This window comes from Thermobia domestica, chromosome 1 (assembly GCF_964235325.1).
Source record: "Thermobia domestica chromosome 1, izTheDome1.hap1.1, whole genome shotgun sequence".
Lineage (NCBI taxonomy): Eukaryota > Metazoa > Arthropoda > Insecta > Zygentoma > Lepismatidae > Thermobia > Thermobia domestica.
Window position 1 is genome coordinate 251,732,994 of NC_137454.1, and position 24,287 is coordinate 251,757,280.

Here is a 24,287-nt window from a genome sequence, read left to right on the forward strand (position 1 = left end):
GCCAAAGAGGGAAAGGGAGTAATTCTTTGATGCAACGCTACACCCCGACTGCCGCCTACAGACCTAATGTAATGTAGGCTAAACAATATCAGAATTATTTGATAGTCCCAAATTCATCTGTGCCTGAGTGGTTGATGGAAGATAAGAGACCCCAAAACACAGTTTCAACATAAATAGAAATTGAAAGCTAATTATGAATATTTATTAACGTTTATTTGTGAATGAATAAACATTTAAAACATAACTTTGAACACTTCTGGTGTAAGTTAAAAGCACTTTCTTAATTTTCTACTTTATTTTCTCGGAAACAAAGGTAAGCAAATATTTTTTCCTAATTCTGTACCGAAGCGTCGCTTCTCCCTCAAAACCTGTGCCCCTCAGTTGTATAGAATTATCATTTTCGGTGTACAAAACATAGATCCCCCACCATCACCAAAATTTTATCTGTCACTCTCTTTGCCCCTTGAAGAAATTAAAGCTGACGTGGTCACTGATCTTATACTTAACATTCATTATAATACACGATTTTTTCCCCTAATAGTCAACTCAAAGGTTGGTACAGAGATTGCCGTAGTTGCGAGCAGTAGTTTTGAATATTTGATAGCACGAAGTAATTATCGACTAGTACTACGGTTTTCAATGTTTTAGTTAGTGGCAACATGGCCACATTGAGTAGGGAAAACTGGTTGGGCCAAGTTTATGAGCAGTGATCCTAGCCCCCAGGCTTCCTGTAGCTTACCACTGATATATGACTCGTCAAATTTTCTTCTGATTTAGGCGCTAGTTGTAAAAATGAGGCGCCAACTCAGAAACTACTGGCAGGGAAAAATTGGGAATACTATTTTTAAAAAAGTAGATTGGCGCTCGGGACTTTTCGTGAAACTACTATATATATATACAGTGGTGGTTCCAAGGGGGGCTATAGCCCCCCTAGACGCTCAGGTATACACTGGATAAAATGGGAAATAATGAAATGAAATCTTTAAGTTTTACGTCCCACGCTTATGCCGGTTAGGCTAAAGGAGACGGTGATTATGAGAAATGAATAAAAGGTGGAATAAAGAAAGTGGGAGGAAACGGGATCACCCCGAGAAAACCCACGAGCACGGTGTTTGTCCACCACAAGGTCCACACGGCGCGAGCTAGGATCGAACCAGGGACCCCAAGCACCGGAGGTGAACGCTCTACCACTGACTGCGAATCTCTTTAATCTTGAGAATATGGTCACATTTTTTCGAAATACTTTTTCGAAAAATGGCTTTTTCCAAAACGAAAAACTTTTTTTTTTTGAAAAACGAAATTTTTTTTCGAACAACGAAAAACGGAAATTTTTTCGGAAAACGAAAAATTTTTCGAAAAAACGAAAAACTAAAAATTTCTCGAAAAACGAAAAATTTTTCGAAAAAGCGAAAAAACGAAAACTGAAATTTCCGTAAATCGAAAAACAGATTTTTCGAAAAAGGCCATCCCTAATTAGCAGCAGTCCATGTGAGAATAAACCAAACTTCTTCCTCCTCGTCTGAACCACTATTTTGGTTTCCAAAAATGAAAGCAACTCGATTATGCATTTCTCTCAATGACCTTTTACGAGTAACATGATCACTGTTATTAGATGCGCATTTGCTTAATTACTTTCTTTTTCTATCTTGATTTTCTATCCCAAGCTTCTCCTCCAACTTTAAAATTCTCTTTTCAAGATCAGTAATTTTAGTTATTTCTAATTCAATTCTAATGATTCAGTAAGGTCTCAGAATAATTTCGCAAAGTACCATTTATCCTATAAGAAGATTCATTCTAATTTTGATCTAGATTCTTTAAATTATTACTGACTTCTACACTGGATATCTTTTTTATCTAATTCTACAGCTATTTGATGAACTGTAATATGAGTTTGATTCACATTCTATTGTACATTTGTCACTTGGTTGCTTATTGGTCAGTTCAACAGTTTATTATTATATTCAGCTCACGATTTCTTCGAGTACGAACCATACTTAATATATTGCTATTAACTGGCAACATTGCTTCATACTAGGCAATTTATTTAAAAAGTTTATCTGTGGATAGGCCTAATCAGTTCGCTTTTTTCAATAAGTTCTCAAGACATAAATTTTAGCCCCCCTCCTTCCAACAGAGAAGCAACTGCATTCCGACACACCACAATATTTTACTATTTAGTCTTGGTTTACATCACATTCCTTATAAAATTACTAATGAAAACCCAATAGACTTTATCAAAGAAGAACAAAGATAAATCCTGGCTGGATCACTACCTGATGTAATTTACTACTTAGATGCACATGTGTTGATAATAATAATAATTGTGTAATAAATTATGTAAATTGGATATTTAATATAGGATCACCATTTTAGCAGATATTAGGAAATATGTTCCTACAAGCGCTAATAAATCAAAATTCTTCTTAAAATAAAAATTAATGTTTATTACTCTTTCGCAACTGCAAGTCTGACTTCTTATAAACTTATCAATTTATAATTTAGAAAATATGTTCAATGTTCGTTTTTCTGCACATGAGAACCCTATTGCTGCTACTAGTTAAAACACTAAATTCTCATAACTGAAAATACACAGCAGAATTCGTATGAAAATAACTTGCAATGTAAGAATTTTATTTAGCTTAATACAAAAATAAAATTTTGTAATAATTAGGTAGATCTTTATTCACAGCAAATTATATATAGCAATCAATCTAAAAGAAAAAGAAACTTTGCAGGAGTTTCTAGTGTCAAGTATCCAGATTAATTTACAATTGAGTTCATAGTTGTCATTGTAATCGATTTTCAATTGTTATAATTCTCAAATTTAAAATAAAATACATTTCACGTTTTCATACAAAGTAGTGCTTAGGTGTTTACACGAATAGTTAATAAGATACTAAATTGTTATTTTCTGTACATGCAATGTCAATATACATACCAAATCAAAAACAGGGTACTAGGCTTGCACGCTTTGTACACAAATTATAACATACATAACTGACTTGACTCAAATAGTGGCCCGTACATACAATAGATAGAAATTTCGTGTACTTATCATATTCTATAACCCTTTTAAATTCTGGCCTTTTTTTTTTTTTTGGCGTTTTTCTTGAGTCTCAGATAAGCAGCGAGAGTATCATCCCTAATTATCCTAGGATCATGGTTCATAGCTCGTTTTTTCAGAATGGGACAGCCTTTCAAACAGTACCACTTACATGTCCCTATGATGTACCGGAGGGGAAATATTTGAGGGAAAATCGGGATTTTTGGGATTTTTAAAAAAATATGTTTTGGCCCCACATGGGTCTACGCACAAGACTCATTTTAAAAAAATACTACTTAGTGTGCTAAATAACTGTAAAAAAATTTTGTTCTCAATGGTTGAATAGTAAGGGAGGGATTTTTTTTAACTCTGTGGGGAAGTATCAAAAATGCTCCCAAAATGGGCCTAAAAACACAAAATGTAACTTTAAAATTTCTTGACACGTCCCTATTTATCCTAGGATCATGGTTTATATCTCGTTCTCTTTAGAATAGAGCTGCCTTTTCAAAAGTACTATTCAAATGTCCCTATGATGCACCTGAGGGAAAACAATTTGCAGAAATCCCTCAGTTTTTTTTAAAGAAATCCCTCTTTTTAAATTTTGCGGCCTTCTGGGGTCGCCCCTGTGTTAACGCAGACATCAGAAAAAAACCAGGAAATAGAAACTGGTATACTGAGTCCATGTACAAAATTCCAGGCTCCTATCTTGTAAAGTAAAGGAGAGATTTTTTAAAAAAAAAATCCCCACAATGCCCCATTTTACATTAAATGACCCAGATGAAATATAAAAATTTTCCTGAGACGTCCCTAATTAACCTAGGACCATGGCTCATAGCTCGTTCTATTTGGAATAAACCTGCCTTTCCAAAAGTACTATTCGAATGTCCCTATGATGCACCTTTGGGGAGAAATCCCTCTTTTTAAATTTTGGGGCCCTCTGGAACCGCCCATGTGTTAAAGTATACATCAGAAAAAATTCAGGAAATAGCAAAGGGTATGCTCACTGCGTATACAAAATTCCAGGCTCCTATCTTGAAAAGTAAGGGAGGGAAGAATTTTTAAAAATTTCCCTACAATGGACCATTTTACCTTAAATTACCCGGATGAAATATAAAAATTTTCTGAGACGTCCCTAATTAACCTAAGATCATGATTCACAGCTCGTTATTTTCAGAATAGAACAACCTTTCAGACGGTACTACTCGCATCTCTGCATCGTGTATATAAAGCGAGTAAATCAGGAAGAAAGGGATTTTTTAAAGAAAAAATCCCTTCGTCCGTTTTCTCCCTCTGATGCCGCCCCTTTGTTAACGCAGACAGCAGAAAAATTCAGGAAATAGCAACTGGTATGCTGACTGCGTGTACAAAATTCCAGGGTTCCTATCTTGAGAAATAAGGACGGGAAAAAATTTACCGATGTCCTACGCATATTCCTAGAATATTGCACATGTCTGCTCATACAGGGTCTCAGATAAAAATTTCCTGAGACGTTCCTAATTAACCTACGATCATGGTTCATAGCTCGTTCTCTTCAGAATGGAACAGTCTTTTACATCGTAATTTAAATTTCACCATCATGTACCAGAGGCGGGAAATTTGAGGAAAAAGGGAAAATTTCCTGAAAAAATAACATTTCCCCCCTTGTTGCCCCTCTGGACTCCGCCCATATTAAGGTACAGAGCTGAAAAAATATGGTAAATACTATGATATATACTGAATGTTTCTACAAAATTTCAATCTTCTAGCTGTAAAAATAAGCCCGCCAAAAAATAATAATCGTAGGTGTAACAAAAACATATTTTTCTCCTTATGACGTCATTCAATCATGATGTCATGACCACGAGATGCAAAACCCCCCATGAAACGTGTTCTACAATACTTCTATGCTTGAGAAAACACACACACACACAAAGAGAGGTGAAAAGCTTTATTGGTTCATTTTTAAGCCCAAAAAGAAAGCACTCCTCCATGGAAACTATAGTTTGCATAAAATTCAAAAGGGATAATTCACATTTCACTACTTACGCAGATATTATCATACCACAATCTCACCATATCTTCTGAGCCACTAAGTATGCACCCGTACCAAAAAATCATAATTGGAAGGTAATAAAGTCTGAATATTTGTGGGAATTACTTTTGTAAACACCAACAAAGAACAATTTTAAGTATGGTAGAAGTATCCATTAAACTATACTTGTTTCATTGATATTTATCTGTTGTGACTATGTGTACAATTATAAGTATTATTCTAAGGAATAAGACTGGTTTGAAGAACTTCCTCAATATGAATTTAAGAAAACAAAATTACACCTTTATTTACCAAGACTCTTTCATTCTACCAAAATATTAATAATATAGATATGTAGTACAATATTATGCAGTGCTTACAGGAAACTCACTCTGTGGAAGGAGGCACTAAAATTAAAACTAGCCACAAATCATATTCGTTACCTTTTCCACGCTCTGAAAATTCAACTTCTGCTTAGTAGAGGGAATGTAAAATTGCATTATTAAACCTCTATAACGCTATATATATTTTTATCTTAATTTTAAAGAATCTCTCAACCAAAATAATGTTTCAGCTTGCGGTACTGCCCAAGATTTACTGATTAACAAACCTACATGTCAACGAATTATATCACTGATGGAATAATAACCTTTCTGCTACCAAGAATTTAGATGTACTTTTAGAAGTTAGATATTTCTTTTCCAATTAATTTATTTAGTGGCTTTTCTCCCACAATTTCAGTCCAATATTTTCTTTTGAATTTAATAATTAAATTCCAAGGGTTGTATTCAGAGTCATTTTCGCGTGTGACTAGCGTCATACTAAGGATTTAACTACTGCATAAAACATATGTTAATTGTACTCTTTAGTATGACGCTAGTCACGCGTCAATATAATTTTGAAAATATTTATCACAATTAATGAAACACAATATTTGCTAAAATAATATAAATTCACATAATATAGAAGAATTTCTCCAAATATATGTATTTTCATGGCTAATAAACTTGGTTACTAGTATCACTTCGCCCACAGACAGCTAACTAATTGACGTAAACAAAATTTTGGAAAATTGAATAAATATTAATAATATACGAAATTTACAACCCAATATGATAATATAAAAATGATACTACAGGAAAAATTACAAATGATATTCTTACACATGTTCGTCAAGGGTATATCGTGAAGCTCTCTCGGATGTTACCCATACACTGGGCAGCTCTCCAGTCTCAGCGTCAGTCTCAGGTTTCATACGCGTGTGAGAACCTGTGTTAATTGCGGACTCTACGGTTACGAAATCTTCGATGGTATTTCTGTATATCACAGTTGTGCAATTGTCAAAATAAAACCCGTAGACCTACAGCATTTCCACATGCTTATAATGTGTGAATATGAACGGCATTTTACTGTAAAACTTCTCCCTTACACAACACCACTTTAGTAATCCTGAAATAAATATACGTATGAATCACCTTTTCAATCTTAGTATCTCTTAGTAGCTTAACTACTAGCTCACAGAGTGCGTGGGTCAATTAAAACTTGACCCACGACCCACTGACCCACCACCCACAGTGACCCACCAACCACCATGACCCAATCTGACCCACGACCCACCGTGACCCACTCTGAATCATCACCCACCATGACCCACCACCCACGGTGACCCACTCTGACCCACCACCCACCATCAACCACTCTCATCCACTTTCACCTACTCTGACTCACCAAAATCCATCGTCATCAACTCTGAACATGATCCACGGCCTCTTCTGTACTGACTAAAGAGTTTACACTTGTAATAAAACAAGACTGTGAAATTTCTCTAATCGGAGTTTGAATTTCTAGTCAATCGCTCAAGCACCACTCTGTTACAATGACGGTGGATCTGACCTTTACGATATAAAATGGTAAAGTGTTTGTCAGTGAGGAAATTGAAACAGTTCGAGGTGGGGGAAATTAGTGTGTGCCTAAAATATACTTGTACTAAGAGAGTATTCTTGCAAGTGTTAATTTCTGAACGCATTCCACAAGAAACTTCTATTCGCAGGAAAATACCTCTGTACAATATGGAAAAGGGTATGGTTTCTCGGTTCACGGTATTTTTCTCACAAAAGACGAAAAATCAGTTGTTCATAGGGTATAAAGGTGCTCGGGTACTCTATGTGAGAGCATCTCCATAAAGTATGCTCATAATTGTAATTTATGTAATCACTAAAACGCCACGTTAAATTTAAGTTATAAAAATACATAATTGCAATTATTATGAATATTTATTTAAAAGTAGTTTACCTAAAGCAAAGAAGAGAGTTACTAAAAAGTAGGTACAAAGTTGAATAACACAAATAAGCCATTAGCAATACAAGTATACATTTTCCGTAACTCGTAATTTTCCACCTTAAAACAAATCTGAAATCGTATTTATTTCCTGTTGGTAACTTTTTGGCGGTAAATCATTCGCAGTGGAATTATGTCCATCCTTCAGCCAAGAAATAACTTGCTCGTCTAGTTTGAGCTTTTTTAGTGGTGGGCCATTAGCATTGATGAGCAACAAGTTAGACAATTTTTGAGCACTTAATCTATTTCTAATATCAGTCATCTGTAAATTCATAAGGGGAAATCCCCGTTCGCACTCCGTTGTGGAAATTGATAATACTTCTACCCGATGTCTGCATCTTCTCAACGAGAATCTACTTGTTAGACTTAAGTCTGATAACGATTTTTCTTGGTCAGTTTTGAAATACTCAGCAAGAAGTATCATCTCTCTATCACCATACAACATCTTTTCCATATCGACCATGTCAGTTGGCAATGTCGACCGATGTAGAACAGAAACTTCATCTACCACGCCTTTGATAGGGAATCTTGTGAATAAATTATCAATTAAAGCCTGATAAACTGATTATTTCTTATTTGTTTATAAATTTAATTTTTGTAATTTAGGTTTGCACATGAAGGTTTGATACCATTACCAAGTTCCCTCCCCCGTCTAGAAAGCGAAAGGGAACGAGGTTCCTGGAAAGTATTCAGAGGTGAATGGGAATTTCCCTCCTTCTTCAACTTTAATTACCACACTGCTGTTTGCCATGTGCCAATTTACGATGAATTTAAATTATCATAGTATAATTATTTCCTTGTTGAATTATCAATACTTTTCAGTGGAAAAAAGAATGAAATTTGAAAGTTCCAAATCAAAGTAAGTAGATCAACGTAAAGGAAAAAAAGTATAAAATTTTCCATACAATTATGCGTACAATCCAAACTTCAAATTTCCGTGTAATTAAGATTACAGTACAAATTTTATGTCTCTCACAACTTTATGGGTTGATTGCCCTGTTCTGTGAACGCTCCATATAATAAACATAAGCTTCAGCAATTATTATAACAGAAAGCAATGGATATATGAAGGCAAGCAGTGTATTTTTTGTTTCTGATTTTTTTTTCTTAAATAACATCGATCGTTTTCGATCATTTTTACAAACCAACTCACTACCAATTTTCCACATATAGAAAGTGCCCCCCTCACATAAAGGAGAATTTTAAAAAATGCTAGGACACATTTTGTTTATTTTCAATAAAGAGTTAATACACTGAATTTCAGCTCCGTAAGTTTAACGGATTGCGAGATACTCATTTTTTTCGGAAAAATTCGGGTCCTCACTACCTCCTTAGGATATGATGTATTATAATAAAAGCAATATAACATCCCAATTTGGATTAAGGCCTAACTATATATCAAAAGTAATTTCATTTGACTTTGCAATTTGACCGTGATGATCAGGCACACATAGTTACATTCAATTTTTTATAAATAATTTATATATTACAGTGATTCAAAAATGTATTTTTTCCAGTAGTTAGCTCTAAAAACTCACAGGTCTCAAAAGCCAAATTGTAGTGTAAGTCCTATTGCTATTATTACTATTAAAAATATCAATATCCAAAAGTGCCCGAAGTTCTTTTTTCACTTGGTTAGATATACTCACCTCAGGTAAGTAGACAAAAACAAGTGGAAAAGAAAGGGAAATGAAGGTCTTGAAAGTAAAACGGAGACAAATTTACCAGTCTTCAGAAGATACTCTCTACAATGCAGTGAGCAGAGATGGTTGGTAGATCATACTGGGTCGGTGGGTCACAGTGGGTCACGGTGGGTGGTGGGTCACAGTGGGTCACATGCTGTTGACCCACGACCAACTGACCCACTCAGAAAAGTTTACCCACTTGACCCACTGACCCACTCCATCTCTGCTCATAAATTAGATTTAACAATATATGTAGTGCACATCATGGTTAAATGAGGAATGTAATACGTATTTTGTTGTAACAAACAAACAAGAGTGGTACCATATGACGTCAGACTACGTTAAGATACTTAAAGTGTTTGTGTAAAGATATTTAAACACTTATATATAAAATTTCAGTGTTGCCACCTATAGAAATTACAATGTGGCCAGAATTTGAATTACCCAAAAATTTAGGCCAAGGCAGCGACTAGAAAAATGAAATTAACGGTAAATGATGACTTATCATGCTGTGTTTGTTCCTTGTTAACTACTTTTTAAATGATGATTGTATTTATTTTGTAATAACTTATTTATTTTATAATAACTTATGTAAGTTATTACAAAATAAACACAAATATTATTTAAAAAGTAGTTAACGAGGAACAGAGACATCATGGTAAGTCGTCAATTACCATTGAGTCCATTTTTCTAGTCGCTGCCTTAACCTAGATTTTTGAGTAATTCAAATTCTGGTCAAATTGTAATTTCTATGGATGGCAACACTGAAAATTCTTCCGATTCGTATTTTCGGGTGTAGAATAACATTATCTATTATTGTGGTAAGTTACATTTCATTATCTCTTTTCACTTACGAAAAAAATTACAAAAGAAAAATTGTTAGCTTTTAAAAAATATTTAGTAGTCTGCCCCCTTAATTGTTTTTATCCGTTATCTCAAATCTACAGATTGGTTTTATAGTCATGGATATTGCTGTTCAGCTCAATAACATCTATCTATTGAACCTTTTTTAATGAGGAGACACTAGCCATAAGTGGATCCTCAGGTTACGAAACACCGTGTATTTATTATAAAAAATGTAAGACCTACAATGTTGGGTGAGGTATAAAACAATCAGAGTTGGCGTGGGTCAATGAAAACTTGACCCACGACCCACTGACCCACCACCCACCGTGACCCACGACCCACTGACCAACGACCCACCGTGACCCACCATGACCCACCATCCACGGTGACCCACTCTGACACACCGTGACCCACCACCTACCATGAACCACTCTCATCCACTGTGACCTATTCTGACTCACCAAAATCCATCATCGCCAACTCTGAACACCATCCACGGTCTCTTCTGTACTTACTAAAGAGTTTACACTTGTAATAAAACAAGACTGTGAAATTGTCACTAATCGGAGTTTGAATTTCTAGTCAATCGCTAGAGCACCACTCTGTTAGAATAACGGTGGATCTGACCTTTATGATATAAAATGGTAAAGTGTTTGTCAGTGAGGAAATTGAAACAATTCGAGGTGGGGGGAAATTAGTGTGTGCCTTAAATATACTTGTACTAAGAGAGTATTCTTGCAAGTGTTACTTTCTGAACGCATTCCAAAAGAAACTTCTGCTCGGGTACCCTATGTGAGAGCATCTTCATAAAGTATGCTCATAATTGTAGTTTGTGTAATCACTAAAACACCACGTTAAATTTAAGTTACAAATCTGCATAATTGCAATTATTATGAATATTTATTCAAAGTAGTTTACCTAAAGCAAAGAAGAGACTTACTAAAAATTAGGTACAAAGTTAAATAACACAAATAAGCCATTAGTAATACAAGTATACATTTTCTATAACTCGTAATTTTCCACCTTAAGACAAACCTGAAATCGGGTTTATTTTATATTGGTAACTTTTACGTGGTAAACCATCCGCACCGGAATGATGTCCATCCTACAGCCAAGAAATAACTAGCTCATCTACTTTGAGCTTGTCTAACGGTGGGCCATCAACATTGATGAACAACAAGTTAGACAATGTTTGAGCACTTAATCTATTTCTAATATCAATCATCTGTAAATTCATAAGGGGAAATCCCCGTTCGCACTCTGTCATGGAAATTGATAATATTTCTACCCGATTTCTGCAACTCCTCATCCACAATCTGCTTGTTAGACTTAAGTCTGGTAACGATTTTTCTTGGTCAGTTTTGAAATACTCAGCAAGAAGTATCATCTCTCTATCACCATACAACATCTTTTCCATATCGACCATGTCAGTTGGCAATGTCGACTCATGGAGAACAGAAACTTCATCTACCACGCCTTCGATAGGGAATCTTGTGAATAAATTAACAATTAACGCCTGATAAACTGATTATTTCTTATTTGTTTATAAATTTAATTTTTGTAATTACGCATGAAGGTTTGATACCATTACCAAGTTCCCTCCCTCGTCTAGAAAGCGAAAGGGAACGAGGTTCCTGGAAAGTGTTCAGAGGTGAATGGGAATTTCCCTCCTTCTTCAACTTTAATTACCACACTGCTGTTTGCCATGTCCCAATTTACGATGAATTTAAATTATCATAGTATAATTATTTCCTTGTTGAATTATCAATACTTTTCAGTGGAAAAAAGGATGAAATTTGAAAGTTCCAAATCAAGGTAAGTAGACCAACGTAAAGGGAAAAAAGTGTAAAATTTTTCATATAATTATGCGTACAATCCAAACTTCAAATTTCCGTGTAATTAAGATTACAGTACAAATTTTATGTCTCTCACAACTTTATGGGTTGATTGCCCTGTGCTGTGAGCGCTCCATATAATAAACATAAACTTCAGCAATTATTATAGTAGAAAGCAATGGATATATGAAGCCAAGCAGTGTATTTTTGGTTTCTGATTTTTTTTCTTAAATAACATCGATCGTTTTCGATTATTTTTACAAACCAACTCACTACCAATTTTCCATATATAGAAAGTACCCACCCCCCACATAAAGGAGAACTTTAAAAAATACTAGGACACATTCTGTTTGTTTTCAATAAAGAGTTAATACACTGAATTTCAGCTCCGTAAGTTTAACGGATTGCGAGATACTCATTTTTTTCGCAAGAATTCGGATCCTCACTACCTCCTTAGGATATTATGTATTATAATGAAAGCAATATAACATCCCAGTTTGTATTAAGGCCTAACTATATACCAAAAATAATTTCATTTGACTTTGCAATTTGACCATGATGTTTAGGCACACATAGTTACATTCAATTTTTTATATAATAATTTATATATTACAGTGATTCAAAAATGTATTTTTCCAGTAGTTAGCTCCTCTAAAAACTCACAGATTTCGAAAGCCAAGTAGTAGTATAAGTCCTATTGCTATTATTACAATTAAAAATATCAATATCCAAAAGTGCTTGAAGTTCTTTTCTCATTTGGTTAGATATACTCACCTCAGGTAAGTAGACAGAAACAAGTGGAAAAGGAAGGGAAATGAAGGTCTTGAAAGTAAAATGAAGACAAATTTACCAGTCTTCAGAAGATACTGTCTACCATGCAGTGAGCAGAGAGGGTCGGTAGATCATATTGAGTCGGTGGGTCGCAGTGGGTCATGGTGGGTGGTGGGTCACAGTGGGTCACATGCTGTTGACCCACGATCCACTGACCCACCCAGAAAACTTGACGCACTTGACCCACTGACCCACAGACCCACTGACCCACTCCATCTCTGAAAACAATACATATACAAGGGAATCAAAATGATGAACCCGATTTCAGGTTTTTGTTGTGAAATCTGATAAATATATGTTATTGTAAGACATATGCTAAGGAAGCTAAACTGTTAAAGTTTTCTTCAAATATATTACACGTACTCTATGTGAGCATCTCGTGTAACATGGCACATATCAAGTCGATAGTCTATGTCCTGCAAAGCTTTTTGTAGCAGGGATGCAAATAACCATTCGCCCACAGTATTTAACATTATACCGAAGGTAAGTAAATTATTTCTATTGTGGAATGTGGGCTAGGTAGCTTTTTTTTGTTGGGTTAGTAAAATTTTGTTGCTTATTTGCATCCTTGTTTTGTAGCATATTGCGGTCAATATCAGGTCATGCGGGGACACAGGTCATGCAATGTTCCTGGAAGCAGTGGTACGTAAACATGATCCTTTACAAAACCCCACCTGAAGAAATGACATGGAGTCAAGTCATGTGCACACTAATCAGAGATTTGTCTACGTTTATATGATAATCAAGCACTCAGCTCTCTGTTCCTCAGTCAACTCCATTTTCCTCAACTGCTCCCTGCTGACTCTTAGCAATAGAAAGTGGAAACACGCGTGGTAACTAAATTTTGAAGGTTAACTTTTCAAAGTGCATGTCTCACAATAGCATATATCTATTAGATTTCACAGAATAAATTTCTGAAATCAGGTTCATTATTTTGACTTGCCCTATACTTATCAAGTTTCAGGTACAGTGGATACTACAGATGTTTAATGTGTGCGCCGTTGATCAAACGGCACGTGTCCAAGGGTAATCCAGTTCGTACCATTGTAATGCGTTGCACAGCAGTAGTGATACGTTCCTTCAGTTCTTGCAGTGTTGTTGAACTAAAATTTTGTCCTTCACATACCCTCACGAAAAGAAAGCATTCACAAAATCCATCTTCATAGGTCTTATATTTCTAAATACAGAACACCGTCTTTTGTAACCCGAGTAATCATTATGCTAGTCCTGTATTTTCAGTCAATTATCTGCATTATTTGATAGAATCATGCATAGATTCGTTACTTCCTGAACAGGTTTCTCGAAATAACATAGGTACGTTCATTTTCTCTTCTGACAATTCAACTACTCTTGTACAGTATTTTCTCAATAAATCTATTTCCAATTATAATAATGAAGGAGAAATCTTAATGATGAAAAACATCGTTGTACTCAGGAAAGTAGTTCGTCCATTTAGGTACATACTTGACAATACACGTGCAAAACAACGTGTGTTTCCTAAGTAACCTTCGTCAATATACCAAATGTTCTATAACTGTATAATTAGAAATTAAAAACAGCTTCCATAGAAACATTAATTCTCATTGGCTAAACCACGTTTTCCTGACGAGTAAGTACAAGTATAAATATCAAAATAAAAACACTCTCACTGTTATATATTAATTCTGCGTTGTAAGTGTACCAATACAGTCGAAATTGAACCGAACTTCGACCGCAATGATGTTGCATTTGCAGCAACTGTCCTAGGGGTGCGTAGACGGACTAACCGATGCGGTATGACTAGTATAGCAGACAGCTAATGCAGTTATCAGGAGACATGTAGCCGAGGGGGGAGTCCAGGGGCTCCGGACCCCCTTCGAAACCAGAAATGAAAAAATTAAGGAGGATGAAACAAAAAGAAAGGTGAAAAAGAAGAGTCAGCGTTAAAAATTAAAAAAAAAAGCTACAGCAAGGTTTTGGTTACTCTTTCTTATGAAGAGATATGTATTACTTGCAATATATGGTGGCGAAGGAGCAGAATATCCTGGGAAAGTCAGGGAATTTGAAATTTCTAGAAAAATTATGGAATTCTCAGAATTTCTGCTACTAGTCAGGGAAATTTCAAGCTTTTGAAAGCATAGTGCCGTTCAGTAACAGTGTGGACATTTTTTAAAATCAATTTCTTGTCATCGTTTCTCTGCAGTATCAAACATGTTATTTCAGACAGTAATTAACTGAATAATGAAAACAAAAAAAGTTATGTGGAAAGAAAGTTTTGTTAATATTTGATTCAGCAGAGAACGAAACGCAGATATTGTAAAATATTTTACAAGACGTTAATGAATATGTAGTTTTTATAGTGGTGAATATGTACCTTTCATAATAGCTGAGGTCATAATGAAAGGAAAATTGTTATATTTGAATGAACAAAGGAAGGAACGTAAACATTGTAAAATCTTTTTCAATGCTTTTTTTTAATTCTTTTACTCGAGATTTCTTCATAGTTTGTTATTAAAATACTTATTAACATATCCTCATTTTATTCTCTTAACAAACCAATATACAGATGGTGATCAGAAAAATGGAAACACCTGAACGAAATTGCAACTTACCAGATTAATATGGTGTCGGGCCACCTTTCGCCTTCAGAACAGCCTTGATGCGACGTGGGATGGAGGCATAGAGGTCGTGAATGGTAGCAAGTGGAATTTTACACTATTCCTCGTGCAGGGCATCGGCCAGTTCTGTGAGAGAGGATGGAGGTGAAAATCGTCGCCGGAGTCGTGTTTCCAAGACGAACCACAGATGTTCAATTATGTTGAGATCTGGGGATTGGGCGGGCCAGGGGAGGTGCTGAACTTCATCCCGATGTTCCTCAAACTACGTTGCAACAACGCCACCTGTGTGAATGGGTGCATTATCATCCTGGAAGATGGCGTCATTGTCCGGGAACAACATCCGGACCATAGGTTGCAAGTGGTCTCCTCAAATTGCGACATAATCGTTCGCAGTGATTCGTCCACAGGACCCAATGAAAACCATGATATTGCGGCCCACAGCATCACTGAGCCGCCGCATGTTTCACAGTTGGCGGAGACATTGCAGATCATAAGCTTCTTTGGGTGTTCTCCATACATAAACACGGCCCGTGGTTGGGAATAGGGTGAATGATGACTCATCCGACCATATCACACGTTTCCAGTCCTCAACGGTCCAAGTTGCATGGTCGCGGCACCATTTGCGGCGTGCGAAAGCGTTATAGTCCCTGATGAGCGGTTTGGCCCGTGCAACATGACCCCGTAAGTTCATGTCATGTAATTCGCGGCGGACTGTGATTGTCGAAACAGGGTGGGGGAGGTGCTGATTGAATTCCCCCGTCACTTGCTCCGCAGTGGCACGACTGTTCTGCGTGACAATGCGCTTTAATACCAGGCGTGACCTGTCACTCATGATTTTCTTCCGCCCACTGTTCCGCTTTCCCGATATGGTTTTCTTCCGCCGTGTTGTGTTGGCCGTCATCACCTTCGACACTGTCCCACGCGACACACCTAACACAGTAGCCACTGCCGTCACACTCACTCCACATAACCGCACCCAATAATTTGCCCTCTTTAAAAATCTCAGAGGTCTCCCATTTTACACTACCTCCGTCTGCTGCAGCCACTGGACACTGCTGTTCCACTGCGCCTGACGTAGTATGGAGACCGACCTAACACACCACCACCAGCGGTTCGGCGCTGCGGGCGCCACGACACCACTGCCAACCTATACATCTGACGTGTTGCCAACTACAGGTGTTTCCATTTTTGTGATCGCCATCTGTATGTTGCCAGTAAAATAGTTTAGATTGATCGAGTTTATCGTGAGATAACCACAGTATTTCATGTCATGGACCCCCTCTCCCTTACGAAATCCTGGCTAAACGAACCAATATATGTTGCCAGTAAAATAGTTTAGAATGATCAAGCCCCTGGTGTGATAATCACAATACTTCATGTCACGCCCGCCCCCCTTTACGAAATCCTGGCTACGTGCTTGCTATCAGGGTGCAGATGTTACGGTATTCTGTAAGAAATTTACTGAGATATAGGTAACACTAGTTAACAAAGGTTTTGTTACATAAAAGGAAATACCTGTTCTTAAAGGAACTTTTTGCGCTGAATTCGAATAGGCACTCGGTTTTTCTCCATCACGTACGATTTTCCCGTAACAGAGGGATTTTCGGGAAAATCCCTCAAAAATTTCCCTTTTCGTTTATTTTACACCCCAAGATCTTGTCCCCTTGTATATACTAACATAGAAATTATAGCTAAGTATACTTTGATTCAATTTTAACAAACCCTCCAAGTTTCGTAATAATCGCTTTATTCTTTCTAGAGAAATAAATATGTTTGTATGTATACTGTGTGTACTGTTTATTGCACCTTATAGTAATGCTTTCAGATCTCTTAAGTTGAGGTAAAACGTTTTGCTTTATTACCACAAACACATATATAAAATATATTACAATATAATTTACAAGTGTGACAATTTACAATAAACAATAATACAAATGTACCAAAAGGTCATGAAAAGACAATCAAAACTATCACAATATATGAAACTTCCATTGGGTTACAAAAACGTACACTACTTCCTTCTTTTGTAAGAAATGTTGCATTCTCTAACAAGACCCCAACAATAGTCCCCCATCATTGAAGGATCCCATCGTCCTTGGTACCTTTTCTCCATTGCCATTATATCTTGGTGGAATCTTTCCCCCTGTTCGTCGCTGAGAGCACCTAGGTTAGCAGGAAAGAAGCTGAGGTGGGAGTGCAAAAAGTGGATTTTTAAAGACATCCTACAACCCAACTCTTTGTATTTCTGTATCATGTCTTGTACGATTTCTATGTAACTCTCAGCTTTGTTATTGCCCAGAAAGTTGCGCACAACACACTTAAATGCTGTCCAGGCAGCTAGCTCAGCACTGTTTAACTTGCTGTCAAAGCTATCATCAAGCATTAATTTCCTAATTTGGGGACCAATAAACACTCCCGCTGAAATCTTAGCATCACTCAGGTTAGGGAACTTATCTCGCAAATACTTGAAACCTTCACCAGATGTGTCCATGGCTTTGACAAAGTTTTTCATAAGTCCTAACTTGATATGAAGTGGCGGTAGTAATATCTTATTAGGATCTACCAAAGGAGCGTATTTGACGTTGCATTCTCCAGGTACGTAATTCACTCTAGGTTCCCATTCCTTCACTTCATAATGTTTGTCATCAGCTCGGCTATCCCATAAACATAAAAAACATTGGTACTTCGTGTAACCGCACTGCATTCATAATAAAATACCAACTACCTTGAGATCACAACATATTTGCCACCAATGGTCCTTGTAATTTATAAGATTTAGCAAAGTTGACATGGTGTCATAGGATTCCTTAATCTTCACTGAGTGCGCAAGTGGTATAGAAGGTATTTTATTTCCATCATGTAAAAGGACAGCTTTAAGGCTGACCTTTGACGCGTCGATAAATAACCTCCATTCTTCTGGAACGTAAGGAATTCCTAGCTCCGCCATCAACCCATTTATATCCGTACATACGCACACATTATCTTGCATTGAGAAATAGCTTGAAAATTGAACATGCCTTTTCCTGTACACTGATATGTTCGTTTCTGCATCCAATAAGTTCCACTGCTGGAGCCGTGATCCCAGAAGTTCCGCCTCTTGTTTTGTCAGGTGCAAATCACGGACTAGGTCATTAATTCGCATTGCCGGATGAAATGTGGCTCGCGAACACAGTCAGGGATGAACGTTGGATCCTTGGATGTACATGTTGATGTCGATGGTTCATCAAGGTCATGATCATCATCAGAGTCTTTTGGCCATATCTCTTCCCAGTTGGTAGGGGGCTCGGGAAGTGGAAGTTCATCCCCGTGCGGAATAGGTCTAATTGCGGATTTAACGTTGGGATAACTTATTGTATATTTGCTTTTTTTTAGAATGCCCCTTAACTACTGTGAGACAAAAATAACAATCATCCAGATGGTTGGTGGGTTCTCTCCACACCATTGGTACAGCAAATTTCATGAACCTCCGTTTCCCTTTGGCCCATGCAAGTAAAGTGACGTAGCACGACGCACAAATTATGTTGGGTGCCCAAGTTTTGTCCTGATCTCCCACACGACATCCGAAATATATATAATATGCTAGTTTCACCGATGGCGTAATGGATCTACACTGTCCTTTAACTACAAACTGGCCACACACATAACAAAAACTATTTGGTGAGTTAACACACGAACGCCGTCCTCTTGACGCCATTGTACTGATCACAAACTAAACTTCTGGTCTTAGTTGGGTATAATGCCGTTAAGATCAAACATGAAAGCACTCTTAGCAGCAAAGACAACTTTGAAAGTGAAGTAGTGTTAAACCACACGTCAATATAAAAATGTACAAAACTCCCTCACCAGGTGTCAAGAACACAAGAAAGAAAGAAATGCGCGGGGGGGGGGGGAAACGATACCGTAGTGGAAAATTCAGACTGCATTAGTTCATTGTTGTCAACAATGAGTCTGTATTCCATTCTTTCTTTCTTTTGCATTCTGTTACATTTGATAACAAATATTGATAACCATTTCATGAACAAAACGAAAAAACTTGGAGAATTGTGTATATATGCATTAAGATATACACAGGGCCGCCCACAGGGGGGATGTATGGCGCAAGCTGCGCCATTGAGAAAAATTTTGGGGGGGATTTTACTCTACTTTCGAACTAGTAATTTTACTGTCGCAATAGCATTAAAACATGATTTTGAGAAGCTAATTTTCAAAAATTTTCCGGGGTCAACCCCCGTACCCCCTGCTTCGATACTCGATGAATGAAGTACCGCGCAAGTAGCCGTATGAAAGGAAAGGTTGGTTCGTTTTAAGAGAGAAGGGCCGCCCACAGGAGGGATGAATGGCGCAAGTTGTGCCATCGAGAAACAAATTGGGGGGAATTAAAAAATTGGGGAAGAATTTTACTCTAATGTCGAATAAGTAATTTTGCTGTCGTCAGAATAACATTGGAACACGATGCAATTTTTTTTAATCTCGAGAATGAATCCCCCTACCCCCTCTTAGAAACTCTATGAATAAAGTACCGCGCAAGTTGCTATATGAAAGGATGGCGCCAAGTTCTGGTGAACAACAGTTACAAACACTCAAGGAATCACTTTCAAATTTAGATTTGAAACTTGCCTATGTTGTCTGTTGAAAATTATAAAGTAGTTTGACATAATTGTGAGCTAGTGGTAACCATACAGACAACAGCCAAATTTCAAATCTAAATTTGAAGTGAGCCAGTGAGTGTTTGTAACTGTTGTCCACCAGAACTTGGCGCCTATTTTTGTGATTTCAATTCTTTTTAAGGCCACTCGTACTTGGCTCTTTTACAGGAATGTTTTTTGTTGGATATCACTTCTTTCTGTAGACTAATTTCGAGGATAACATTTTCTTTTGGTATCAAACTCAATAACTTGTAACTTGCGTCTTACTTTTCATGTACAAGGGAATTATATCAATATTTTGCAAAGAAAAAAATAATACTACTAATTGTAAAAAAAAAAAGAATACCTGTGCCATACACAGTGTGTAGAAGTTTTTATACCCTTCAATATCCTTATAGAACATATTTAGTATTGTATACTACCAAGACTACTAATAAAAGTAATGCCATTTTTATAATTACTACTGCCGCTACTACTACTACTACAAGCATTATATAATACTACTACAGGAAGTAAAAACAACAACAAAAATAACAATTACTAGTACTATAAAAACTACTGCTACACTGGGCAATTGTTTTTAGAGGACTTGAGTTTTGAGGAGGGAAGAGATTATTAGTTTTGGGGGGGAGTGCGCCATCAGCTTTGGGGGGGATGGGCACCCCTGGATATACATATACTGTACGTTTTAAAAAAAAATACGTTGGAAGTACATTCTATTTTTATACACGTTTCTAATTGACAGAGAGCAATACGAGTGTGTTGTTGACTATTGTAAATATTCATTTTTATGTCTGTGTTTGTAGTAATAAAGCAAATCGTTTTTACCCCAACTCAGGAGATCTGAAAGCATTACTATCAGGTGCAATAAACAGTGCATACAGTATACATACAAATATATTTATTTCTCTAGAAAGAAGAAAGCGATTTTTACGAAACTTTTAGGGTTTATTAAATATAAATCAAGGTATACTTAGGTATAATTTCTATGTTACTATATGTAAGGGGACAGGAGCTAGGGGAACAAAATATCTGAAAAAGGGAAATTTTTTAGGGAATTTCCCGAAAATCCCTCTGTTACGGGAAAACTGTACGTGATGGAGAGAAACCGCGTGCATATTCGAATTCAGCGCAAAAAGTTCCTTTAAGATCAGGTGATTTTTCTCATGTAACAAACAAAAAGTTTAAATTTGTTAACTAGTGATAATCAAACGTAGGTTTATAAAACTGACAAAAGATATGAACGTTGACAGAACTGTGTCACTGCCGAATGTCATTACTTCGAAGCTGGTGTAGTGTAAAATATTATATGTCCTTTCAATAAAGATTTATATTAAAGTTCGGTTTATTTTTGATTGGACTTGTGTATATGTTATACTGCAGTATTTCATAATGTTTTAAACATAGGCATATAATAAACTGGGTATATAAATTATTGTTTTGTGATGACATGACGGTTGAATGAAGTTGCAGACGCTGTATTGGGAGAAGGGATCTGCGTAGTGGGCATAATGCTCACTTGGCCTAAGCACTTTGTATAAAGTTTATTGAACAAGTGCTTTCTTTTGTAACATTTGAGCAAAATCACAATTTTGAAGTATAAAGTATGTTCTTAAAAGGAATAAGATCACCTCCGGGTGAAGTAAGCAGTAAGCACTGTAAAAGCACTGTAAGAGTTAACTACTGTCCTCATATGTTGAAGAGAACTCAAGAGAACACGCAGGACCATTTGAGGAAATGTGTTAAGAATGGTGGCAGGCAATGAAGCACGTTTCAAAATTAAGGTAATATGTGTTCTTTCCAGCAGTGATACCACGTTTAAGTTATTTGGGAGGCAACAAAGAGGCAGAGATATTTTTGGGGATGCAAATACTTTTGTATACATATACCGAAAAGGAAAAATTTATATTACTTGAACTACGTTACAATGAAATCGTTGGCTCGACTCCCATTCAAATGCAAATTTATTTTTACTTTTCTCGAAAATGTTTCGTGTCCTTGTCGGATTCGATTAAGCAGAGTTAGAAATAAATTCAGAAACAAAAAGAAAACAAAGTCCCATTTGTTCGAACTTTTGAAAGGCACGTTGGCTTACTGGTAGAGGGCTTATCTCTGATGCGTGGAGATTCTGGTTCGATCCCCCACCAAGTAATTTTGTGGTGGGTTTTCTCGGGAGACCCCCGTTTCCTCCCACATGCTTAATTCACCAATTCCTCCATCATCATTCACTTGCCTTAATCTTTCGCCTCATTTAGCCTAAAGGGCATATCGTGGGACGTTAAACTGAAAGATTTCATTTCATTCTTTTCGAACTTCTGAAATTAATAAACAATATAATTTAAATTTGTTTTGTTAAACTATGGAAAATCTTAATCTAATCTATGCAGTATTATTTGCATAGACGAAATTACAATTTATGTTTGAATTTGCACTCGACTCATATAAATTGGCAATATTTTAATTATAGAAACTATGGTCGTTAAACGTACGAGACCGTTCAACGAGCACATTACCTGCTAACGAGTAGAGCATCCGCGTCTTTTACCTGCAATAAATGTGGATGACACTGGGTGATGAAATCTAGGGATGCAAACAGAAACGAAACGCTTCGTTGTTAACTTCCAATAGTATATTGGAGAATAGTTACAAAAACATTATGCCAAAGTTAACAAAAGGAAAGGAATATTCAGTAAGAAAAAGGGGAAACAATATTCAGCTACTTAACTTTGAAGACTCTGCAGGGGCTATCATCTACTTCACAGGTCACTAAAGTATCTCCATCTAGCAGTACAATATCTAGCATCAGTAGTAACAGCACAATAGCATCTAGCGATAATCACTCACTGTCATTAATTGCTTTAATCATAGATACAGTCAGATTGTTTTCAATCAGATACGATTGAGTTTACGGAGAATAAATTGAAGTTACGGCTTTGGAATTTATAAACGTGTTTTTCGTACAAGTCACATTTAATTTTATGTCATAATAATCTACGAAAAACATATTAAATCCGTGAAACGACTGGGGTTGAAATGATCTTGAACGCTTTCATAGTTAGAAAACTTGATATGCAAACTCGCTTAACATGGGAATTTACTTGATTGAAACGTGGTCGGGTATAGGGTGGATAAATCCTTTTTTTTTTTTTTTTCGTAAAAGTATGTGAATTTTTCTTGATCCCCTGAGACAAGAGTTTGTTTGATGTCCACAAAATGATATTATACATTTTCTGACTTTTTCTCCTTTTTTTTCGTATTCTCCTACTTATGTCACATCTCTAGGTCAATTAAGGCCTCAGCTACACACATTTGAAAGTAATCATCTCAAATCTTTATTTTGTTTCTAAAACGTGGCTCCGGGCTTGGTAATCAAAAGGTTAGAGGTGCTGATTTTGTTACTGAAAAATATTCATTCATCATTGACTGCGATGGAAGAAAAAAAGTGCTGCATAAGCAAGTCAGAAATAAATTTTATTCTGCGCATGGTTGATTTAAATAGTTAGTAAATGATGGAATGGCTCTTATAGTTCGTACCAACTCTCAAAGGCGTTCGATTTAACTAAGAAAACAACGTGTATTAATTACACCCGAACATTGTTCTTCATTCCAAGGAAACAAGTTATTTTATTTTATTTCTAAACTATCACATACTTGAAGAATTTGCAGAACATGTAAATGTAATAATTTAATTTTCTGAATTTATCTTCCTTTGAACATTATTCTTTCTATACTAACAAATTGCATTGGATATTTGCTTCCATCTTCCAGGTGAATCTCAATAAACCAAGGCTTAAAGAGATACGCATGTTATGTCATAGTAAAAAAAAATATATGTTTCAGCTCCATAACAAGCCTTCCTAAGACAGTCTTGTTCTCTGGAAATCATGGGGATAGTCATTCTAAGTATACTTGTCTTCAGCTGTGTCCATATGCAAGTGTGCTTCACTAAACATGTATTTATCCCCATTCCCCTTTTAAGTTTCTTCTTTTCTCTTTTGTTGATTGTCGTTCATCTTTTTCTTCTTGTTCTTTTGCTTTCTTCTCTTTCTAGTTTCTTTAGTTCGTTTTCATTCCTTCTTCATGTTCAACCCTTCATTCCTGCTAACTGACTATTCCTTCATTTCTTTAACTCTTCTTGCTTCTTCTCTGCAGCTAAAAAGAAGAACACCTGCAGACCGTGGTGGAACTTAGTGGCTCAAAAAGTAGTCAGATCCTTGATTCCGCAGATCCGGTGAACCGAAGTGAGATCTATCTGGGTCAGACCGAGTCTGAGAAATGAAATCCAGACCTGAATGATCCGGAAAAAAATTTGTGACTCAAGTGCAACCCATGCTTTTGCTGCTGCACAACAACAACTTGAAGAAATGAAAGCGAGGAGGCAAACCAAGGAAAATAAAGGAAGTTCAGATTGGAAATAAGGCAAGAACCATCCTAAAATTTACAGAGAATATGACTC

At 36.4% G+C, this 24,287-nt stretch overlaps 1 protein-coding gene across 1 annotated transcript in view; it reads left to right on the forward strand.

The window, feature by feature from the left end:
• The first annotated feature begins 14,130 nt into the window (after positions 1 to 14,130).
• LOC145667494 (uncharacterized) overlaps positions 14,131 to 24,287 on the forward strand; it is a 79,469-nt gene continuing 69,312 nt past the window's right edge. The window contains exon 1 of the mRNA XM_081734973.1: positions 14,131 to 14,197. The gene's annotated coding sequence lies outside the window, so the exon portion shown is untranslated. The remainder of the gene's footprint in view (positions 14,198 to 24,287) is intronic.